We start from the raw sequence: 24,537 nt of genomic DNA, 5'->3' as shown, positions 1-24,537 counted from the left end.
TGTCCAGGCCTAAAATAATACTGTGTACATATGCCATACTGTGGCGCTGAGCTTGCTACAATTTACTCTAATACTGTAGATTAACAGTACTGATGTGTTTTATGCTATTTTTGGAGTTTGGGTTTTACTCCTGTTTTGGATGGGCTGTTTGTAATAACTTTTTTGGGTACATTTAGTGTATTCTGACCTCCTTTAGACATTGGGAACCCGAGTCATGGCCTCATTTAGTACAGTACATCCTTTGTGTGTTTTCACTAGATAAGTTAATAAAAGTTGTATTCTGAATAAACAGACTTGTAATGGCATTGTGACCAACAATCATTAGCTTTAATTCATTACTGAAGTAAATGCTAGTCAGTTGCTGTTTACTTTATCACCAGTTGCACCAGAAAGAGGAAAAGACGAAAGAAGAAAAAGAAAGAGATGTAATTCAGTGGCTTCAGTTTCCCTGTTCAGTACACTCCTCATCTGAACAACTTGACACTTACTTCATCACACCGTTCTGCTGGTCGTTCTAGCTCGCTACGAATAAAGATCATCTTTTGTTCACTCTAACTGAAAATGTGCAGTGTGGCTCTGGCTCATGATGGACTGGGCTCTGAAAACTATTTTGAATATTTTGTCTTATAGTCGACAAATTCAAAGTCAAGTCACTTGTCACTTGCAACACTTGAACATCAGACAATGCTCCAACTCACTGGCCATAACTTTTTGTCACATACATTTGATTTTAGACAGCATGAAAGTAACAAAAAGCTTAAAACCAACTATATAAAGACCTGCACAGAATATCACAAGAGCCCTTTACAGGTTCTGAAGTGATACTGCTGAAATAACTCTATTGCTTAAAGTCTACATTACTTAAACGGCTTGGACAGGCAATTCCATGCATGGGTAAGCACACAGGAAACCATTAGTACACTATAACCTGTAATTTCTGTATCAAACACAAGCAATAACAACATTGATATCTTAATTAGATTATTACATTATCATAATTATAATCATTTTTATTTCAGTGAGTAACAGTTTTAGCCCAGCACCACAGACACTTGCTGTAAAGAATACAGAAATAATTATGTAAGACTCCTTCTGCAACTGGTGCTTAAGCCGTTGCATAATGCAGATATGAATATAACCATCCCAACTTGGTCGGCTAAAATGAAAGAGGGGGCAGAAACACAAAGCTGCTCACCTGGTCCTTTGCACTTAATCAAAAATATCTAATGTGATGGTTGCAGATGGCTGCAGTGAAGCATGAAGGGATGTACATGCAGCTAAGACGACTCATACTGTTGCTAAACAGGGGTACATACAGTACACATGTGCACATACAGTAGATCTGATCATTCACAACTGACAACCAGAAGTGGCAGAACATATTAGCAAGCAAGCTCCACAGGTTTGTGCATATTTTCCTCAAAAACATGACACCCTGAGGTCTTCACTCCTCTGTCTCCACCTTGCACACTTGTTTCCTCTGCTCCCTTCCCTCTCTAAACCAGCTGTGCAGATAAATAATAAGGAGCTCAAGTGGAGAACAGAAACATCCCCAATGGCGCCCTGGGGTAAGAGCTCTTCTAATTACACTACAAAACACTGCCTTCGCTTCTTCTGTCTTACTGCCATCCCTCTCTCTTCTGCCCCTCCTAAACTCAGCCTCTTCGGCTCCCCGGTCTCTGCACCACTCCTCGCCTTTCTGTTGAATTTTTAACAACCATAAAAAAAGAGCTAAACTATCATTTTTCTGATCTGCTTTTGTGATGTAAAACCACTCTCCTTCCCCATCACCACCTGTCTTCTCTTATTCCATAATCTTCTGTCTTTGCTTCTTTCATCACGTCCTGTCTTCCCTTTCATTATATTTTTTTTCCTCGGCCATCCTTCTGTCCCATATCTTCCCCATCATTTACTGTCTGGTAATAACAATCGGCTCCTCTCCTCTTTTCCATCATCTCGAGTTGCTCCTCATATCACACCAACTAGGCGGGGCTGTTCTTACAGTATCTGGCATCTTTCTAAAAGGGATGCTCCAATCAGGCTTTTAGTGCTGATACCGATCACCATTTTCATGTCATTAGGGTCAGCAGATGCAATATCTGCAATATCTGGCTGATTCTTTTTCCTGAACATTTCTCAGAAAAGACACAAAAGACTTCTCTTTTGAAAGTGAGTGAGAGCTGAAAACAATGAGTTGTTTAATCAATATTCAATCAACAGAAAATTAACTTCAGAAACTATTTTTATAATCGGTTAATAATTTTAGTAAAAAAGTGGTTCTGGTTCTCAAATGTGTGGACATGATATTTTTGGATATTTGTTTAAATAAAAGGAATACGTTTTACCATTTATCAGTTGAGAAAACAGTCAGCAGATTAATCAATAATAAAAACAATTGTTGCAGCCATAAGTGACTAAAAGTACCGTGTTACATTCAGCGAGGTCCTAACCTTAAAAATGCTGGTCAGGTCTCCTGCCCTCTGAGTGATCACGGAACAGCTTGATGAATCACGATTTCACACACCTGGTGAAAAATGTCAAACAGGAGAAAAAATTATTTTTACGTTACATCATTATTCCATCTTCGCTTCCAACACTTGGGCAGCCTCACTCTCAGTTCCACTGTGGTCACTTGCTTGTGGTTGCAAGACTGGATCACAAACATGTGACTTAAAATGACATTGTGACAAGCTGGCCTACATTCGCTTTAACGAAAACACTGACACATGCAAAAACACACTGACCAAAGATTGTTTTCATTTAAAAAAGAACTCTGACATTCACTGTTAACTGTGTTAGCTACAGTAGCTTGTAGCTTGTTAACACAGGAGCCCAATCTTGCGAGCCACTAGTAGCCTAAACATACCGCCTTCCTCACTGCATCTGCATCGACAGTACCATCTTGAATTTGTGTGGAGCTAGAGAGACACACATGAAATGAGACCCAAGGCGTCTCGGAAATGATAAGCCATGATGGACTGGGCAGTGAAAACAGTTAAATTTACTGGGTGGCGTTCCTTGTTTGCGATAAGATTTTTTGCAATTCTGATTTTTATCAGTGAATTTAAGACCCGTGATCAAGTCATTAATAATGAATACCAGTTGATACAGGTTGCTGTCTCTCGGAGCATCCCTACTTTCTACCTTAAAAATACCCTTATAAAACTTAACTGCCTATTCAGGAATATTTCTCCTGGAGTGCTGAGACAACTGAAATCACCATTTACAAATGACAAGTCAGAGGAGAAAAGTGATACTTTACCAATTTATACGACAAGAAAGTTAAGCGAACGTTATGTAAAGTATTGAGGGCAGTTCCACAGAAATAAGGCACTTATAATGCAATAATAAACCCATATTCTCACTCCAAAAGCATGCCTCCTACTCCTAAAATGACAAGCTGACTGACAGACTGTTGTTTTTGTGTGCGTGTGTTATATTGAGTTTTAACCTGATAGGGTTAGCTGCCTACATTTTTACTCACAGAAACCCAACATGTCACATCAAATACTTAGATTTTTGTCTGGAATTTGTTGCTTTATTTTCCTGATAAGATTGTCTTTGTAACTCTCCTTTTTCAGTGTCTTTGCAGGGTTCACAGAGTTCAATGTAAGACTTTTAAAGATCTTTTTTAATACCACATTACTGTAAAATGATACTCAACGCCTGTTTCACAATCATACTGGTATGTTGAAAGTATGATAGGATGAAGGAAAGCCAGTAGGGACAATATGCCCTACAATTATTTATTTTATATCAAATTTTTCAGTACTTCCCAGCAATATATAAAATTATTATTATTAAATAATTCATAAATATAATTATTATTATTAAAAATATAATAATAAAAAATTAAATTAATGCAACCTGGACTCTGATAAGCAGCAGAAGATGAATGATACATCCACCAAAAATAAAAATGATGAATTTCATGAAGTTCATTCAAGTTTTTACACAATTTTTTATTTTTTAAAGTTAATTTTTAGGCATTTTTGCCTTTTATTCAGATACTGAAGTGAGAGAGAGACAGGAAAGTCAGGGAGAGAGAGAGTGGATGACACGCAGCAAAGGACCACAGGTCCGATTTGAATCCATGTCTACTGTGGTTGGGACTAAGCCCATGTGGTACGCGCTCTACCAGGTGAGCCACAGAGGCGCCACCATTTAAGACCTTTTAATACTTTCTAAGACCTTGTTTGAGTAAAATGAATTACATGTTTCTTAGGACAAGTCAAAACCTGCACGAACACAAAAGGCAAACCAACGTTGTGACATAGGTGGCCCTTGAATCCAAGCCAAAGTCAGAGCTGACCTTGTTTGCTTGAGCTAATGCTTTGCGTAGCTAGAAATACAATGATGAAAGGCTGCAGCCAACAAATTCAAAAACAACACAATCCAGCACATCGTATCCCCTGCCCAGGCTTCCATCAGTGAAGCAAATAAGGTAAAGCAGGAAACATACAGTAGATTGTATTATATGTACTTTTAGAGAGTCTCTGGTCTATAGCACAAAGAAAAGTAAAGCACTTGCGTTATCTGCCCTCACTGTCTTTCTATTACTCTCATCTTGGTACCCAGTGGTGCTACGATTAACATCCAGACACCATATCACATATGTAGTAAAGACTTTATTTAAGATATTAACTGTTTTTGCAGAATATTATGATCTCACACTGAAGTTGAACTTTTGTATGAAAAATGTCATCATATCATAATTTTATCCTATTGGATACTTGTGTAAAATTTTGTCATAATTAGCATATGTATTTTGTGAGGTCACAGTGACCTTGACCTTTGACCACCAAATTCTGATCAGTTCATCCTCGAGTCCAAGTGAATGTTTGTGCCAAATGTAATGAAATTCCCTCCAGGCGTTACTGATATGTCATGTTTACAAGAATGGGAAGGATGGACATACAGACGGACAACCCGAAAACATCAAGCCTCCAGCCACCGCTGTCACCGGGGCAGAGGCATAAAAAGACTTCTTTCCGCCTTCTGTGCACATTTGTTGTTTTTTTACTAAATTTAAATCACTTTTATGCCCACAGAGGACACACAATCCAGGGCAACCCATTTTCTTTCTTCTCTCTCAACTCAGTTCCTCTCTCTTGACTAATAACTCATCTCTGCCCGTTTGTTTGTTCAATTATTTTGTTCATTCTTTCATATCATCTTTCTTTTTCTTCTTTGCTTTTTATCTCTTTCTGCTGCTCACTCTGACTGTCTCTCCTTCTTCCTCATGCAGGTTATCTCTCCTCCAGGAGCCAATCTAGCTGTGATTGATCCACTCATTTCTTCTGCATTAGAGTGCCTGGGGAACAAACCATAGTATTAACACCACCAATAAAACTGATGACGGTAATAAAGAACCACACTAGCATTATCTGCGCTGTTGATATAAGTAATGGAGAGCGAGTTATCTTGGCTGGATCTTTCTTTCTGACTCTCTTACTCTCTCTCACACACACACACACACACACACACAAATAATGCACGCATACACACTGCAGAGGAAGTGAAATCTATTTAAAGGGGCAATTTATGTGATAATCGGGCCATAACTTTGTAATTCATGAAGTTTCCTTTTGGAGACTACCAATCAAATTGGCCTGAATCAGTGTGGCTCTCCAGCATCAGCAAGATTCCCAGGATCCCACAGCTGCCTACAAAGAGCTGACGGGCAAGAAAACAGTTGGATAGAACTACTGTTATTGAAATGTGGTCCAATCCTCTTGTCTCAGCACATTCTACTCATCGGACCTTAATCAATATGATCCAGGTCATGGTCAGGCTTAGCCCCATCATTAATCTGTCTGACTGACAAATTAATCCCTTAAATATTGGCAGTAACAACTATGGCCTTAAGACAAATAACTGTATACTGTACATTCTGTGGGAATGTTTCATGGAAGAGCAAAGAAACATCTTGTGTAAGCAGGCGCAGCCACTTTACAGTTGTATTGTCAATTTCAATCCATTAATGCACATGTTCTGTCTCATCTTAAAGTAAAAAATGTCTACATGTGACATGCAATGAACAAAAATGTACTCGATAAATGATAAGATAAAGAATGCAACACTGTATTCTAACATTATAACATAAACATTAAAATTTTACTTTTTTACTGAATTCTCGAAAATAAATATCCTGTCTATTTCTCCTTTGTATTCTCTACTGCACCTCTCATCTCTCAGATGACCTGACTAGTACAGAGTTTAGCAGATTAACAGAAATGGTTTTTATACTTGCTGTAATTTACCCTGGAAATGCATAATTTTTTTACTTAAAAAACACAATACATTATGTATGGTATATGGTGTTTGCTGAAGTTAGCCAAAGTTCAGTGACTATGAGTATAACTTTTTTCTAATTCTCTATGCAATCACAATATAATGTAGTTTTTAGCCAACAAATCACTTACAGGCAACAATAACTGTTACACTGACAGTCAATAACTTTTTTCCAGGTGAAAATTAAGAAAATTGAAGGAGAATTGTGGAATGCAGTTCAAGGTTTGACAATCTATAATCATACACGCCTGAAAATGGCCAGAGGTCTTACCTTGTGTGTGTGTGTGTGTGTGTGTGTGCGTGCGTGCGTGCGTGCGTGCGTGCGTGTGTGTGTGTGTGTGTGTGTGTGCTTGTGTGTGTGTCCCACTCTAGGAGAACGATATCATAAAACTCCTACTCCTGCCCTGCAGGTAGACAGCTCGAGCATCACTGGCACACAGATTGATTTCACCAATAATTCCAGCAACAGCTCATTTAGCTGAAACCAGCGTCTACGCTTCCCATCTGTTGCCCACTCCCTCACCTTCTTCTTTCTACCCCTGATTCCCTCCACCTTTGTTTGCAATTGTGGAAAGCGATAATAATTCAAACATTTTCAGGCGTGTATGTGTTTTGAAATCTACAGGAAGCTAGTTGTTGTACTTTCTCCTGCTTATTAGCAGAGTCAACAATTGCTGTAGCGGTGAAAGCAACTCATGGAGAAAATTATGGTACTTATACCTCCTGATTGCCACAATTTGTGTAAAAATTCCCACTCTCCTTGGAGTCGTAACTCAGACAAATACACACTTACACTTTCCTAGCATATTATCTCTGATGTCCGTCTAAAATACATTCACATTAATATACAAGAAAAAATGGTCCTGATAACTTCAGAACTCGCCTGAATCAAGGGTTTTAGTATTACAAGGGGACATTGCAAAAAGGGACTGGTAATTTCTAATTTACACTTTTAATGGTGCCAACGGCCAAATGTTGACAAATAAAATGGGGCTCAAGGTGTTGCGCAAAATATAACTGAATCCATGACAACATTAATTCCTATGGCAACTATATTCCTGTTTACAAGGCATAAAGTATTTGGTATATAGTTTATTGCAGTGTGCAGTTGTCTTTATTTTGTCCGAGGCCGGGCCCACGATGTCAGTTTATGAAAATCTCTGGTTCAGGCAGCAGCACAATGGACACATCGGCCGGTCGATTTTATCAGCCCATTTGAGCTAACTGCAGATAAATCAGTATCTATGTTTTCATCGGCAGATCAGAAACAAGATAATTAAAGTAATGGACAGCCAAAAGATAGGTGCTTGAGCTTTTTTATTACCAGTGTCATTATTGTGTAGTTTGTCCAGAGAACAGAGAGAGAGAACTGTGACTCTATTATTGGCAACACATTAATTCTTGTGGGTTCACCCAACGCATCGCAGTGCAACAATAAAATCAAAGTAATGTTAGGTTACACCCCATTGATAAACTTGATTTTACATTTATTTGTGAAACAGCCAGTAAGACAGTTTTAGTGAGAACATGAACAATGACCCCTCTGATTTCTCCCTCGTCAGTATGTTATGGCGCTGACAGCCACTATAAAACACATGCTTACAGTTTATCTTCTCTTGGACAATGGCTATGAATTAGTTTCTGGATATTTATGATTTTTTAGAAAGGGGCCATGAAGTTGCAGAAACAGGCTTAATTTTACATCTACAGTGCTTACTTTTAATCATTGTGAAAAGGTTCAGGGGTTTTAAGGGAAGCTGAGTCACACCATGATCTACACACTCCCTATAGCTCGGCTATTGGTCCTGTTTGTATCTTACCAGGCAGAAACAGAGCTTTTGAGATGGACTGGCTTTCTGTCACCCATCAAACTACACTGAGAAAAAAATGGAAAAAATGACAGCAGTGACAATGGTTACTATGATGAAAGCACCAAACTATACAATATCACAAACCATAGCTTTCAACAAAGTGTTCCTAATTCGGGCTCTTGTGATTCTAGGCCACAAGAACCAGGAGATGGTCTCTTCTGACAGTATATAGTGAATGTGAGGCAGGGGAGATAACATCAAACAGCAGCCCTTGGTCCGCTGAGAAGGTCTGTGCTGCTGTCTGCCTAAGATTTATTAATTATGAATTTGTTGCTTTCAGCATCATAGCCCCAGTTTTCCCAAAAGGCCACAGGCCAGTGACCTTGATACAAACGCATACACATTCAAGAACATGACCACATGGTGCAAATAATAACAAATGCATACTAGGCGTGGTACTCATCCACTTTTTGAATTTTAAGAGACGACAATAAATGATTTGAATTAACAAGTTCCCCCAGTAGTTTCTGTGTGTGTTTGTCTGACTTCAAACTGCCATGTGGTTGATGTTTACTTCACATTCTTGTCTCAGCGCCACCTGTCCTGATCAGCTGTGAGATTAGTAAGGGCCCTTTGCTATGATAGGGGGGATGCTGAAGTGTGGCTCAGGAGACAAAGACTTAGAGCACGAAGGGTTAACATGCCAACCCCTAAAGAATAAACCTGTGACTGTCAAAAGTGGTTTTCATCTGCACTGGAACAACTTGTGTTTGAAGTCTCAGCTGTTTGCTCCATACAAAGCATATATGTGTGTGTGTATATATATCTAAATGTGTCACCGTCAGTTTTGTTTCACAAACACCTTAAACTGTAAATACAGACATTGTGTTGTAGGCGCTGGTATTTTGTGTGAATTAAACATTCACACAACTGTGAATGTTTAATTCACAGAGGCAGACTGTTCCTCTCAACCAATCAGTGACAAGGCAAGACAGTAAGTTAAACACAGTTTATTCAATAGACGTATTTGTACTATCTACTCATAACTGTTTGAAAACCGTGCCTTCGTTATGGAGCTGTTTATACTGCAGCAGAGCAGTGTCATATAAAAGTGCTCTTCAGCTCTGCATTCCCTCAAAGGTCAGCACTGTCTAGGTGGGTTTGCTATTGGTCAACGATGCAAATTTGCTTGTCAACGTTTTCCAAGTTGGACTCAACATGAACAGTATCCCCAGGAGGACAGTTTCACACAAGATATGCAAGACGAGGGAGTCCCTGGGTGGCACAGAGGAAATTGCACACACCCTCCACTGCATAAACTCAGATTCAGTCTCCAGCAGCAGCCTTTGGCTTCGCTAGGTGTCCAATCAAACAACGTTGTTTACTGGTGTGGGAAGTAATAATTATTCTCAGTGCTGTAGGAACTCCTGTAAGGACTATAATGCATGGGATGAAACACTGAAATAATATGCAGGCCATAGAACCAAAAGGACATGTCTTAAACAAATAAAACTGTTTGAGGCATTATGTGGGTATTAGCAAAACTAATACCCACACAAACACAGATGTTTCCTAGTCCCCAAGCACCTAGTTATGTGGGCAGCATCATCTGTTGCTCTAGCTGAAGATACTAAGTCTTGCAATAATCAGGGTACACAAATGGTTTACCCTCTTAAGTATCGAGCACAACACATTCTGGTAGGGTAGTTGTAAGTGGGTGCTGCTCTTATTCTTCCCCTACCATCAGCATTATTTGGCTCATTTGCCATTTATTGGCTATATATCGATTGCTATGTATAGATTGAAAAAAATATATACATTTTTGCAAACTCTTAAACGTGTACATTATGCCATGGAAACTTGCAATCAAGGAGATAACTCTTCTTGTTGTTGTGACTAAGCTGGTGAAGAAACGGTTAAATGTTAGTCTAATCAAAAACATGTTTCTGTGTGTAGAAATCTGACTTTTGGGTTTTGTAATCTATAGCTTCTACCAGGAACAACAATTGGCTGTTTTTCTGCTCAGCTGGTTTTGTAAATTAACTCCATTGGGTACTATATGGATCTGACTACACACACACGAGTTGCCTGTGTGCAATGATATGTACAAATAAGGACCTGAGTCGTCTTCTGTTTGGCAGGACTCAACATCTTCCTTACAAAACCATCTATTTAATTCTCTCTCTCTTATTCAATTCATTACCAAGGTGACTCTGAATTTAAGAAATTACCCTTCAAAAGAGAAGAGAAAGGGCAGAAGCATGGGGTGAACAATTCTAGCAAGTAAATTCACTATTACACAGCAGCTGAATAATAATGATGGATTCTAATGCTTCCAATAACTTATTTGTGGCGGCCTATTATACTTGAAAGACTCAGCACAAATGCATTTGCCAAACATTTGCATTTGCAATTTTTTGGAGGGAGATAATTTAGGTACCCAGTACTTAACTTTTCAGTACACAGTTTGTCAACCAAGAAAGTGAAGTGACCTTTATTAGATCTGATTGCATGATATAATCATTCACTAATCACTGAGTTATGGTTTGAAGTGAAACTTTTGTTTAGGGTGGATGACTGTTCTTGTTATGTGGTTGATACTGATACTTTCTTCTGTCTTCTCGATCGCTAGATCTGACTTCTCTTAAAAATACTAAAATGGCTTTTTTCTGTAATGCAGACACCATTTCTCTACATGCATTCTCCAGAGACCATGCAGCAACTGGACTTTAAAGTCAAAATCAGAGGATACAGAGAAAGGAAACAACTGCTGACAAAAGATTAAGAGGTATAAAAGATAAGTAGAGAGGTCCTTTGACAGATTCACCTTGGGTATAACAGACATGACATCGAAGGCATGTCCTGGGACAGTTTAAAACTGTTTTTGACAACTTTTGAAACCCTTAAATCCACCAACTTAATCTTGGCAAGTTGTTTCTCAACCAGGCCAAACTTTTTAATAAAAGAATATCATTCCTTTGAGTGGGATTTGAGTGCTCTTCAACAAAATCTTTCAGCCGTTGACATTTGCCATTATCAAATTAGCATGCAAGGCACATAGGTACAAAGCTTTAATCTTTTCTCTCTCTATGAAAAGAGCAACAGCCTACACATTCCTATATAAACGAATGTTATAGGGGGTAAAAAAAAAGATTTGTAGATGCATCACAATACTCTTTTAAACTATTCAATAGTGGTGTACAAATTCATTAATTGGAATTCAGAGGACTGTCCCAAGCACTCACTGCCAGCTGAATAGTACTCCGCTGCGTCAGGCAGCTACTTTTGCATACTGCATTATAATCATATTTTGCTGAAGTGGAGGAGATTCTATTAGTGTCAGATATGCGGACCGGCGCACTATGCCCACTGCCTTTTTCTAAAAATCAATCCAAATCAAATTGCTACCATCAGGTAAATCTCTCTGACAAGTCATTGTAATACACCTTGTCTTAAACTAGGCTAATGTTTTGTGGGTCCTTTCAGTACGCGAGAGCTTAACACTCAAGTGTATACTTAATAAGAATGAAAGGGCAAGGTTAATCCTGTTGCTTTCTGAACAACATCCTGCTTCCTGAATGAACTAACTTGCTACAGTATACATTCAGTGACTGATAGGACGATTCTGAGTCGGTGGAATCATAAAAAATGTATCAGCGTATTAAATTCAATACCAATTAATACCGTATTTATAATTTCTGAGGACTAATAAGATTCTAATTTAAACAAACAACAAACTAAAATTTTGTCACAATGATCAACTGACTGGATGTGTGAGGAGTGATAATGTGCGTGAGGAGCCACCACCTGCTGGGGCAGACACCGCCCCCCGCCAAGTGACATCCAGCTGATGCCTTTGAAACATCAGCCTCAAACACTGCAGGCTACAGGATTCATTGGTTTAGCCTGGACACTTGACAACAATGACAAGTGTATTATGCTGTAGCTTTTATCAACCTCCTAAGTGCTAATAGAAGTTGATATTTATTCTTGTTGACAGACTCATCATCTTTTGTTGGTGCACATATTAGGGTGAGCACTCAATCCAGCAGCACAGTGACAGCCATGAAGCATTTTTTGCTTCATGTGAATTGGGGAGCTGGTTTAAGTGCTTTGTGAGTAACTCTGACTAAAAGCAAGATATTTCTGTTAGGTCCAATAAAGCCATTACTTACCAGTTAGAAGCTACTCTTAGTAGGCATGGGTATTGTTAAGATTTTATCAGTACTACTACTCTTACATTAACGGTACTCTTATCGATACTTTTTGAGGAAGAAAAAAAAAACTTGAACAAAGAAACTTGAACATTTGTCAGACTTGTGACAACGGGCTGAGTCTGCAACGACTCTAGTAAAGTAAAGCCACACTTTGAACCGTTTGGTTCTCTCCGCCATCGTTATCAATCTAAAGGTAGGCTACTAGCTTGAGTTGGTATGGTATGTACTGTATGGTGTGTGTGTGTGTGTGTGTGTCACTGGAACAACAGCCCCGCCCCCCTGCCCTCCGCTCACACAAACAGCAGGCAGAGAGAGAGAGAGACAGATCTCTCATCTTCTGTGAAAATAGCAAAAATATAATCATGAATAGACGGATATTTGACGGAGTTGGTGAAATAAATATGCAAGATAACGTTTATCTAGTGAAGGAAAAAAAAAAAAAAGAAAACGCGACTGCTCCAGTAGTGATATCAGAACCATTAAGGTCGGAGTTTATTGATACTGTGGTCTTGATAATGTAGCCCTGGGGCCCGTTCAATACCGGGGCTGGGTACCCATCCTTAACTCTTAGTCACATGATGTTTTGTGAACACACCCCTAATCCTGTGCATTTCAACATTGTCAATACTGCGCCACAAATTTAATTTTTAAGCATTTTTTAGCTGTTTTATCAAGTGTTGGAAATTGGACAAACCATTCTACGCAAAAGGCATATATTTTGGACTTCCTGTATGTTGTCGGCTCTCTTCTCTGCCGAAGATGTTGGGAATTTTTACATTGCTGTATTGGACTTTTACTTTTGTAAAAAGTTTTGGATGTGAATACTTCTTCCACCACTGATCTTCCCAGGGACAGGGGAGACAGGTGGTGAAGTGGTCGGGTGAGGGCTAGGCCTTTCAGGGCCAAGGACAGGTGTAAGGGGCACTGCAGTGTTTTTCTTGAGGAAAAACAATCAATAGTTCTCTTCATTTGGAATTACCAGCATGTTTTAAGGTTGTGATAACACTCGAAGGAGCACACGGCACAGTTTCACACATAAACACATGCCTTTTTTCTCTCACCTGCATTCAGCAAAGAGGAATATCAGGGTCAGAGCCAATCAGAAGCAGAGCAGGGCTGGATCTTTGCTGAATGCAGGTGGGGGAAAAACAAATAATGCTACACACATAACCACACAGAGACAGATCTGCTAAATGTCAGGCACACCAGTCAGTGCAACCAATGAAAATATTAAATCGCACTTGACAGATTTTTAGACACGTGTGACCAAAATGTTCGCACTCTGAAGCTCTGAACAATGACTTTTATCTACACCCTCCCCTGGCATTCACTGATCACAACTCTTCCATGAATACATTTGTGGACATCTGTGGAGCAGCATGGAGAAAGCCGGCCACAGTCAGTGCAGAGAGATGAGGTAACAGGATGCCCATATTATAGACTATCTGGCCAGTGAGGAGGGGGGACTAAATGGTAGTGACCTCGATTATGATCAACTAACAATGATTGATTTCAGGGGAGTGAGGTGCAGGGAAGTGCAGGAGATTAGAAAGATAGAAGACAGCAGATCAGACAGAAGGGCAAAACACTCTGCTCATGAACCACAGGGAAAGCCATGATCACACCAAGACCAAAGATCACAACATTGTGAGATAGGAGATACGGCTAGCCAAAGTCTGTGGAGCTTGCCTTAGAGACCTAAATTATATTCAATCAATATTGCATCTTTTGTTAGCCCAGACTTCTGACAAACAAAGCAAATTATTGTACCAATACTCTGTAAACAAAGCACATGGCTGTCTATGAACCCAACAAATGCTCTGCTTGTTACAATTCGTCACAAAGATCTACTGAATAGTAAGTAGGATTACCACTACTGTTGAACATTAGTATTTGATGTGCTGGTAAACTAGTTTTACCATATACCATGGTGAAACATTCTACCCTCAAGGTAGCACCTTTCTACTGGTTAAAAAGAGGCAGAGGCAAAACAGCAAGTCCAAGTCTGCTCCTTGTATATGTAGCTCTAGATACTCTAGCCATCACTTGCTATGCTAACAATAACTAGTTACCCTGCTACTGCTAATTTAGGGAAACTCCATCACTGCTAATTTTAGTGAAGACTGGATGAAGTTTGTCCAAGGAGTAGTAAAAAAAAACAAAAAACACTTTTACTTTAAGTACAATTTTGCAGAAAATCCAATCGGGAGGAAATTGACGTCATAGACTTTGGGTCACTGCTCTTTAATCTATACACGTTCCTGCTTGGTACTATCATTTAGAAACATAATATATCCTACCATTCATATTCCAATGACACACAGTTATACATTTCACTTTCTTCTGATAATCTCAGTTCTGTTAACAAAATGGTAAAACTATCATTTATATTAAGTGCTGGTGTCCAGGAAAGACTGAGATACTCATAGTTGGTCCCAAAAGTCTGAGACAAAAAAATGGTATCACACTTCTGACTTGCTCACTGTCTCTGAAATACAGTGAGCAAGCCAGAAACCTTGGCATTATTTTGGATACGGATCTCAATTTTGAAAGTCATATTACAAATATCACTAGAACAGCATCTTATCACTTTGAAAAAAGAATCTAAACTTAGGGCATTCATATCTCAAACTGACTCTCAGAAAGTGGTACATGCCTTCAGCTCCAGCAGGTTAGACTACTGTAACGCCTTATTTGCAGGATTACCCAAACAATCAGTAGGACAGCTCCAGCCAATTCCAAATGCAGCAGCCAGAGTCCTTACGCATACACGAAAATTTGAACATATTACTCAGCTAATGAAATAATTTGATTGGCTGCCAGTACAATAGAAAACCACCTTCAAAATCCCTCTAATCGTCCATAAAGCACTTAATGGTTTGGCTCCTAATTACATCTCTGACTTGCTCACTGATTATAACCCGATCTGGCCTCTCAGGTCATCAAGCAGTGGTCTTCTAGCTGTACCCAAATTAAATCCAAGTCTTGTGAGGGTGCTTTTAGTTACTGTGGCCCTGCACTCTGGAACAAGCTGCCTGCCGACCTGAGGTCCATCACAACTATTTCCACATTCAAAAACAACCTCGAAACTTTCCTATTCTCTCAGGCTTATGGTTAATTAGTGTGTGTGTGTGTGTGTGTGTGTGTGTGTTGTGTGTGTGTGTGTGTGTGTGTGTGTGTGTGTGTGTCTGGGGCTCAGTGTGGCTGTGTGTGTTTTTATTGTACAGTTTGTTAGATGTGCAGCAGGGGTTTATATTTGGTTGTGTTGATATTTTGGGGTTTTTACTGCTGTGTATTTCTCATATCTCATGTGCATGCTATATTTTCATATTTTGTCTTTCAACTTAAGCACACTGAGTTTACTTGTAATGAAATGTGCTATAAAATTGCCATTGGCTTTGCAATCTGCACAGCTTCAGCTCTGCCCATGATATTTGTTAGGAGCAAAGTGGAGGTACAGTGCCAAGAATCTAAAGAAAATATGTATATGTATATGTATTGACAGTAATTTCTAGTCAAGAGTCTTTGAATCAGCTACCTGCATTTGTAATAGTAGTATTTTAGGGAAGTTTAATTAATATGGTGATAATACTGCTTTTGCCTCTAAAATGTGACACCAGCACATCTCTGATTAACATCCCCTATGACTTTAGAAAGGGCAAAACTGATTGAGTGCAAACATTCAAATTGATTGCTTTTCTGTGAAGTTATTCTATACAGGCACTTAAAAACTGGAGGAGACCCTGGGGCAGTATACACTGGGATATACTTTCCATAAGGTCTGGGAAAACCTTGCATAGGCTGACGCCATCAAAAGCCAGACTCAGATTAGCAAAGATGAATGGGTGGATGAATGAAGATGAAGGGCTAGGACTACAGAGGCCTTTAAGCAGGTATCGCCTGTCAGATCACATAACCGCAATTACAGTACACAACCATTGGTCTATGAAATCTTTCACACCTACAGTACCTGCTTGACTCCATAGATAATTGATTTAATTAGTTGCCATTAGGTGCAGAATAAGATTTTAATTTCCATAACAAAGAGTCTTCCTCTGCACTCTGCAGAGGTGAGTACCTGTACTAGATTAACCAAGGTATAAAAAGGTGGGCTGCATTATCAGGGTAAATAAATCGATTTTAATATCGATTTTAATTTTTAATAAACCATTTTGGTGCAGTTTATACTGAAGCAAAAATGGTTACAGCAATATTCTATCAGGCACCCCAAGAGTATAAAGAGACTGAACTATGATACAGACACAAATCAGCTCCAGCATATTACCCAGGCCTAGTTGTGAGTTAAATTTCCCCCTCAGTACATATGCAATTCCAACTCATTAGTGTAATGTTCAGATTTCACCCTCAGCTCAATTCTCAGTCATGCTGGCAAACACACAAACAATGCAGTTCCACACCTCTAACTCATCTCTGTCTGCTGATGCCCCTATAGCTTCAATGACCAGTGGAGTAGATGCTGGTGGTAACTCACATTTACTCAATTCTTTCTGTACTCTGATATAGACTGACAGGATGCACAGCTTATATAAACTGATGACATACAAAGATACCACAGGGAACCAAGTTAGTATGGGCCCCGGGCAATATTGACTAGCTTTTTATAGATCATGCACAAGGTCTTAAGGTCTCTCTCTCTCTCAGGCCTCTCAGGCAATGAGTGTTTACTTTGATAATAGCAGTGTTTCACTCTCTTGACATCTGCTGACTGGTGCTGGCAGTGTTCCAGTCGTGCTCTGTGCTACCTTTGATAGACTGTGGAAGTTGTTTTAATTGTAGGGCTGTGACACATTTGAGAATTAATAGCCGTTAGCTGTTTAGTTAGCATAATCAATCCGCTGGCTGGAGACGGATGTAATGTTTTCAACTAGGCTACAAGTTAATTTTATGTGGAGCTATTGTTTACAGCACAGAATTTAAATTTTGTTGTTTCTTGTTGGAAACAAGACTGGTTGCATGGACACAGACATATACTTTAGCAACCCAAGAGTTGAGTACAAAAGAATATAAAGTGTACTTGTCTACAAACGAATCCAGCATTTGATTTATGTGTTTCGCTCTACAGTGCAGCCACCACTGCACGGGTGAGCTGAACAGCCTGAATAAAAGTTAAATTTATTTTGTGGGGCAGAGGATTGCTTTTTATTTTCTCTCAAAATTGAGGTTTATTGTTGGAGCAGGTGATAACAGCAGCACAGCCAAGGAATGGTGTCTAGTTGCTTGTTAAATGCGACTAAAAAAAGTTATTTTTAGATTATAACCTCCATTTTAATGGCATTCAGTGAATATAATTTCAACATATATCAGATTCTACAGGATTTCCGTGACATATTTATTATCAACAAAGTGCTAAAAAGTGAAATCCTTTACATACACTGCAGTGTCATTTGTGGGTTTTTGTGATGTATATTGCAGCTAATGGGATTTTAATTTCATTATAGTGAAACATGTAAAATCAAAAAAGAAAAAGAACAGGCTTTGTAGATTACAAGTACATATTGGGAGGATAACACATTGACATTAATAGTCATCAGGGAACAGAAGGAATGGATGGATGTGGCATATAGTAGGGATGCCACGCAGTGGAAATTTTCCCACCAGGTAATAAACTTGTGACAACGCTAGTGTTACCGATTACACTGGACATTTTACAAGGAAAGGCGTGTCGGCTCAATATCTCAAGGTTAGAAGTGTTACATCCAGATGCTGCCACCTTCATCAGACAAAGTTTGCAGATTGCTCATAAATGTTAGCAGGTTTCCTTTTGGCACTGTGTTTAAATCTGAAATACTGCCGATAGACTACACTGTGATGCAACTCTGCTCTGCTGCTGCACAGAGCAGAGGCTTTCAGTTTATAATTGCAGCATCCGATTAAGTGTTGATAGCTAGTTTATTACAAATTAGAATTTTTTTATTCGTTGAACGTGGGCACTACAGCTGATGCACAAAAAATGGGTTTATAAAAATTTGGGTCTATAAAAAAAAAAAAAAACATGGTGGGACTATTGGGACATGTAATCAGTGTGTGCCTGAACGCAGTGCAACACCAGTAACACCGACTTCTGCAGCAACCCTACCATTTAGTGAAAAGCACTTTGAATGTTCAATGTTCCATTTACGATTTTGTCTTGCCTGTTTGATAAACTGGAATGACCCTATTTGTAACTTTTGCTACTGCTACATGGCCAACATTAGCCTAAGTAAACAGATGTTATTTACCAGCTTCTGCAATCGTTGCATTTACACAAAAGAGGTTATAAAACAACCTCTGAGCAGCGCTGCTTTTTCGAGGCAGACTGGATGTTACGGTGACTGGGCATCGGAAAGTGACGGGACAGACTGACCAGACCTAGCTTGCTGGTTAGCATGCTAAGTTCAGTAGAACAAGTTGAATTTGAGTTGAAAGAATTGATAGAAATAGAAGAAAGACAGCTCAAAACAGCTCTCGACTAGTAAAAGAATGAAGTTTGACGCTGAACTCGCAAGGTGTCTTCTAGATTAGTAATGCTAACGTTGGCCAGGTAGTGATACCAAAACTTACATATAGCTCCTTTAAAATCCTCACAAATTCAGATTTGATCTCATGATACATGGGAGAAAAATTTCTCTTTGATCACATATTGTACAACCATAACTCTCACACACAAAAATACACATTCACACTCTCTTGCTGTCCAGGGCTTGTGTGTTTTTAAGGTTGTTGCCTTTTGCGGTCAACAGTCTTTCCTCTTAATTAGCTTCACTGTTTTGCCTCCCTCTGGCCAGTCCTACCACTCAAAGAGGTGACATAACCATCCAGAATTTAGCAAAAATAATGACAGTGTAAAGTATCTGGAACATTCGCTACAAGCAGGACCACCCTTCTCAACCTCTGTATCGATATGAGAGCTTATCTTTCATGAGGGTCATAGTAGCTAAGTATTTCACATTTTCGGTCAAAACAGTTTGATTTGTACAGTTTTTACCAACCACTGTAAATGCCTTCCCATCATTCTAACAACAAAGGCCCGTATCTGCTCATTATCCAGAACTAATACTCAAAACTTCATCTTCAACCAGTGTGACTGTCCATAGCTCATGCCCTATCATTAATATTTAGTGGACACTGGGACTAGCCCCATTGTGGAAAAAGGCTCCATAACAGAAATGTCCCATATCTCTGCATCTTGTTCTACAGCGCCAAAAAGAACAGGAAGTGAAAAAGTAAGCACATTAAATTCTGCATGAATCCATGGCCTCTTGAACTGAACTCTCACTTTCAACAAAGGCTTGACACTAGGGCCAGTTTTGGAAATGTGTTTTACGCTGACAACTAACAAAAGGTTGTATGCAGGCAACACAGGTATCAAGTTCCCTTGAAAATCTATGAACTCCTAACATGTGTTGCCTTGAAAGCAATTAACCTGGGAGATGTGTTGAGCATTCCCTTTGAATACTACGCAAACATGAGACTGAGACACACATGCACACACTGATACATGCCGGGTGTATGTGAGTGGAGCAATAATGGTGCATCTATGAAGCAGTCATCTATTTCAAGTCACATTAAAAAAAATAATAATAAATTAATAAAGCTGGTTTACATGTTGTTGCAAATCAGTAATAAAAAATTTAGCACAGGGAAACGTGAAAGAAAAGCATGTGTCGTTACAAGCATCATAGAATCCAATACTATCAAATATAGCCAGTGGTGTAGTCACCCACTCAGGAATGCTGCTTTGTATAACAGCTGCACAATCCTGATTGGATGCTGCATATTAATGCCCATTCTGGTAGTTATCATTCTGTCCTGTCTGACAGCAGACATTGCAGCGCTCAGCAGAGCTGGCAGTCCTTGGAGACTTGGCTCTGACGAGGTTCTAGCATGCGTCGACTTTTTGCTGGCTGCTGGCAACAAGCGGCCCTGGGGGCTTTATCAGCCAGGAACACTCACAGGGAATCGGTCCCAATAACCGATCTACTAAAACCATAGACACGATGTGACTTGCAAATCGATCTAGACACCAATATGACAGTTGAAATCAGGTCTACAGCCACCATTGCAGTGTTTTTGTGGAAAGTTGTGGTAAGGGCTGAGGTTTATTCAACTATTAAAAATGTTTGAAATGCAACAGCTAGCAAAGTGCAACAGTGCAGTGCTTAGGCTGTGTTTTGATGTGTAAACCTAACTTCAACTGTGCTGGCTCTGTGTTGAGCAGCCTCTCTCACTTTCTAACACATAGGGTGCAACCTGACAAGCCAGATAAGCTCATAAACACTTCTGAAGAGCGTCTCTAATCACATTAAATATGCTGGTTTGTATTTTTTGTAGTTCTCCAACACAAATTCACATAAATAAAGTATTCTTAATTCTTGGGGAAAACATTTTTTAATAATGAAATATTGTCTGTTATTTCTCTGTACCTATGGGGGTTAATTGGATATGATGCACTGCATTAGGCTCTCCTTGCGGAAAATTTTCTGAAAGTTTTCCTCATCCTGTATTTTGTGGTGACAGTTTGAGTGGTTTTAAATGTGTGGTGTCACTCCGTGGAGCTGCAACTATGGCAAAACAATATTTGGCCACAACAGAATGAAATGTTTCTTCGTTTACAAGCACTTCCTCCAGAACTAGGGTTGGTCCTGTGACCTAAGAAACATACCACATAACTGCATCATGCAAGTTGAGCCTGGTTAAACTTTTGTGCTTAACTATCTTGTGTTTTTATTCTTACCAGAGCCCTCTGTGTCGACAGCCCACTGGAGCAACAGAGTGTACCCATTCATATAAATAAGGGTTCTGCATTTTTTTCACACACAGTACTAATGTTGGTCTGAACACAGCCTTACTTCTCACAGATATTAGACTCTTCTTTCTCATCTCTTTGCCTGTGTGCAGCTCGTCATATAATCAGGAGCTGTTTGTTTGATTCAAAGAATCTCCCTGCTGATGGAAATCACTGTCAAGTAAAATTTGGATTGCAATGAATCAAAATCAAGATTTTAATTAATTGTGCAGTCCTCATAAGGATCGGGCCTGACAAGAAACACTGTAGATCTCACTGATGCACTCAAACAGCATGGAGACAAGCATGTTTTGACGCTACCCGATTATCATACTCAAATCCAAACAAATCCTCTTCACAGCAACACTCATTAAAGAACTCTTTTATATTTAATAGACAGTAATTCAGTGTTTTAAAATACATTCTATCAAATAGCCACAAATCACAAAATGTTATTAGTCACAGGATTAAAACACAGAGTGGGTGGATACTGTCACTTAACCCAAAGGGTGGGCATCCTTACATCCTCCTCTCCTGCTAGACCCTTGCCTGCATTTTTTCTATGCTAAATGGAATTTCCCATGCATTTGTGCCCTCAAAAGCTTGACCCCAGTTTACTGTTTTATCTTAGTCCATTTAATGCATTAAAGAGAAAATGCATACAATTTACTCTTGATGGAAAACATGAGCTGTCAGACCAGGGGAAGCCGATCCAACTGCAGGGGCAGAGTGGATTTTACACACAACTCCATTTAACTCAGTTTGAACAAGCATCTAGGTCTCTGAACTTTAATTCCATTTGTTCAGAGACCTCCTCTGACCCTCCCTACTCTGATGGAAAAGACAGAATTAAAGCAATTGAATAAACTGTTGTTTACTTTTTCTATACACAGAGGATTTTGTTTCACAATAACATAGTGTAAAGTGCTTTGTCCTGCAAAATGAAATGAATCTAGTTGTGGGCTGGGAATTTATTTTATTTTGATTGACTGTGTTGAGAGCCCTCTTCAACTCTGAACATCATGTTCTTGTTCTTACTCTTGGTCTTATTCCAAAGGCACCGAGATAATTAGAAAGACAGGTTTACATCTTGTTTTATGTCATCTGCTTCACTTTTACTTTTTACTCTGGCAGTTGAGAGGATAATAAATTAGTGAATGGAAATTAATGTCAAACACTGCTTTGTATATTTCAAGGAACGGTAATGTGTGGATTATCTGTGTGTCTTGTAACATTTATCTATTTAATTTTCAGCTTTCATTTATCTTCCAAGCAGGTGTGACAAAGAACCCAGTTAAATCACTACCATCACTTGTCTGCACTAACACTACAACACCCTGACTAATTCAAAGAAGTTGCATATTTAAATCAAAAATGTATTGTTCCACTGCTGTATGAGCTTGCCTTGTTTACAGTTGTGATGTAAGTACAGCATCCCCAATTTACCGCAGCAGCTGAAAATACACAATAAGTCCAAAAGTGTGCAATGCTTTGGGTTGTTTACTAAGTGAAACTCACCATATAATTCAGTGTATTAGGTGGAAGCTGCCAGAAACTGTTTTAGCCGTGTCAGCTTATGGCTTTTATTAAGCTGTCATTTTGTTGTTTGGCTGCAACATCTGAGTAAATTCTACCAAGCATATACTATTTTAAGACCTCCTGTTGTAAGCCCGGCATCTTATTGACTGGGTGCCTCAGTAGCCTGGAGCATTTTTGACAGTTGTCAACTCTGGTGTACTCTGAAATTTTAATATGCACCAAAATCAATGTCATTCACTTTCACAGCCCATTTTAGGGACATCCATCAAAGCTGGTGGCAGGTGTTGTACTGTATTACAGAAACCCTGAGTTGAGAATTTTACTCCTGATTCAAACTGGAAATACTACAGATTAAAAACATTGTTTTAGCTTTGTTTTTCTTTTGCTATGATCCCAAAAGGGTTATTTCATGCTCAAGATAATTTAGTTTTCTGTTTTTTTAATCTTATTTTTTACCTTTTAATTTTGATTTACACAAAGATCCCTACTGTTGAACAAGGAGCGACGAATGCTGACGTGCTACCTCCGTCACACGAGTCACTGGTCTCTTCTATTCACTTGTAGAAAGTGATGAGATTTGTGAAGGGGATGTGATGTGTGTGAAGCTCACAATGTCTGCCCAAGCTAGGATTAAGTATGTTGCAATTTTTTTGTTCCTGATCCTGCAGCAATAAGTGGCAAAGGAGCCATGTGACGTACAAGCTCCTGTCAACACTGGTTATAATTTTCAATGAAAGTGACTACCGTGTCTAATCATGAATTTCTGTTAGGTTATACTTAGACTGTTCCACTTTCTTTTATGTCTCCCTCATTTGATTTAACTAGATGTTCCTCTAACTGAGTTGTTAGTCAAACAACTTTGTAAAACCAATATTCTGCTTATTGTTTTCTGCAGCATAGAAAGATGAATGGGTATCGTTAAGAATTTAACACTACTACTACTTTTATCAATACCACTTATCGATCCTTTAACAGTACTGTTATCCGTACCTTTTTTTCATTTTGTAAGAAAAAAACAAAACAAATGAATGGAATTAACATGGTTTATTTTTAACAAATGAACAAAGAACGCATCCATAACAATCAGATGGCTAGTGGTTACTTTTCATCATTAACCCATGTTTGTATAATTTAATTTACTGTGTGTGGCTCCAGGCTGCAGCATACAGAACACCCAAGACACAACGACGGATGAACTACAAGCTAGTTGGTCAAAAACTGTAAACTGTACATTTTTCCATCTGCGTGTCACAGACTTTCACTGGATGTTTCCAGAGATCGCACGTGTTTCTGCTCTTTCGTGCAAAAGACTGAACAACACTTAAAAACGTTTAGCTCTCTCTGCCATTGACACTAAGAGCAGGGTCTGCGTCTCTGTGCTGCACTGTGCTCCGGCGTCTGACACAAAGCTGCCCCTGCCCCTCACCAAGAGTGAGAAAGAGAAAGAGGTCTCTCCTCTGGGTTGGGAACAGTGAAAATGCATCATTCATAGACAAATGTCTTAATCAGAAACGGAGTTGGTGAGACAGAATGCGCAAAAGAACTTTTATGTCGCAATATTAAACAGAAAATCTATTTTCTTAATTTCTGATGTACCGAAAGCAGAACCAATAACGCCGGAGCTTATCGATATTCTTTAAAAATTTAGCCCCGGGGCTTGTTGAATAACGGGTTTCGGAACCCATCCCTAATGAATTCTCATTCTAGTTCAGCAAGAATTTTTGGCCATAGAGTTTATTGTTTTTCAAAGTCAAACATTCACTTGAGGGTATCTACTGTCTCCCCCCCTTAGCTGTACTTGGGTCTTCATCTCACTATGTTTACAGCAGCAGATAATGTGATTATGTATTTTGGATACAGAGCGCCACTCCACTGAGATCTGCATCCAAAT

The 24,537-nt window shown here is 39.1% G+C and overlaps 1 protein-coding gene across 4 annotated transcripts in view; it reads right to left on the bottom strand.

The window, feature by feature from the left end:
* Window positions 1–24,537, bottom strand: part of gpat2 (glycerol-3-phosphate acyltransferase 2, mitochondrial) — a 111,184-nt gene that overhangs the window by 47,050 nt on the left and 39,597 nt on the right. For 3 of the 4 annotated variants that reach the window (XM_056377171.1, XM_056377174.1, XM_056377172.1), the window contains exon 3: window positions 2,451–2,524. The exons of the other annotated variant lie outside the window; for it this stretch is intronic. The gene's annotated coding sequence lies outside the window, so the exon portion shown is untranslated. The remainder of the gene's footprint in view (window positions 1–2,450; window positions 2,525–24,537) is intronic. 4 annotated transcript variants of the gene reach the window in all.

Source organism: Seriola aureovittata, chromosome 5, assembly GCF_021018895.1.
Source record: "Seriola aureovittata isolate HTS-2021-v1 ecotype China chromosome 5, ASM2101889v1, whole genome shotgun sequence".
NCBI lineage: Eukaryota > Metazoa > Chordata > Actinopteri > Carangiformes > Carangidae > Seriola > Seriola aureovittata.
This window is presented reverse-complemented; position numbering and strand designations above follow the sequence as displayed.